The sequence below is a fragment of the Sinocyclocheilus grahami genome, unplaced genomic scaffold (assembly GCF_001515645.1).
Source record: "Sinocyclocheilus grahami isolate Dianchi unplaced genomic scaffold, SAMN03320097.WGS_v1.1 scaffold1220.1, whole genome shotgun sequence".
Taxonomy (NCBI): Eukaryota; Metazoa; Chordata; class Actinopteri; order Cypriniformes; family Cyprinidae; genus Sinocyclocheilus; species Sinocyclocheilus grahami.
Genome location: NW_015506399.1, coordinates 356723 through 357621, shown reverse-complemented (window position 1 = coordinate 357621; position 899 = coordinate 356723). Strand labels below are relative to the sequence as shown.

The window sequence follows — 899 nt, the reverse complement described above, 5'->3', positions numbered from 1 at the left end:
GAAAAATGCACAATACACAATTTTACAGCCTAGGGTGAAGTCATTGTGTACATTAACAATGATTTGGGACAACTATTTATGTAATGTAATGAAAAACTGTGTGAATGGCGCAGCAGGGTTTCTGTCGGCTAAATGAACATATCAGTTTGCTTTCAAGTCGCAGCTTTAAATTTGCAACTTTGCTGGCTAACAAATGCAGTAATGTGACCAGCTGAATATAAACTAATGCAAATAGATAGTAACAATCGTGACATTAAGCATATGTGTCAGACTTGCGTGTGTTTTGGTCACATTGTTTTAACCTTTTGAGGTACGGCTAATATTTGCGCCCTCTCAGCCTAATGCCGCATCTAGTCAACAAATGAATTACTTAGTAATGCTACGAAAACATGCACTACAGTATAATGTGTACACACAATTTAGTTGTCGATGTTTTAAATTTGCATCTGAAGTGTTTCCGCTCTGTCCAGTGTCAAAACAAACAGCCAGAGGTGTCAGTGATTCTGCCTCTAGAGGCCACTCTCGCTCTTGTACTCTATAATGACAGTGGAGCTTCTCAACCACTCCAGCAACGGACACAACCCGGAAAAACTACCAGCATGAATGTTAGCTGATCGCTGATAGTTCCAGCAATCAACTATCGGTGCCAATTAATAGGCAAAACCGATACATTGGTTGACCTCTAATACAAACTAGAAGTTCCAGTCTGCAACTCAATACACTTTTTAAAAATAATATTGTAGTATAAACTCAAGAATCTCTGCATGGTACACAATGTCACACCGCCCAGCCTTAACACCATTACTTCTACAGTAGGGCTGGGCGATATGATGATATTATCATATATCGACGACGTCTCGTAAGTATCGCGATGTCGATGTCAACAGTCAGGTAACAGA

At 39.8% G+C, this 899-nt stretch overlaps 1 protein-coding gene across 1 annotated transcript in view; it reads right to left on the bottom strand.

Annotated features, from left to right (window-relative positions):
- The window catches only part of LOC107568137 (enhancer of polycomb homolog 1-like), a 32609-nt gene that overhangs the window by 23208 nt on the left and 8502 nt on the right, over window positions 1-899 (bottom strand). The window lies entirely within an intron of this gene.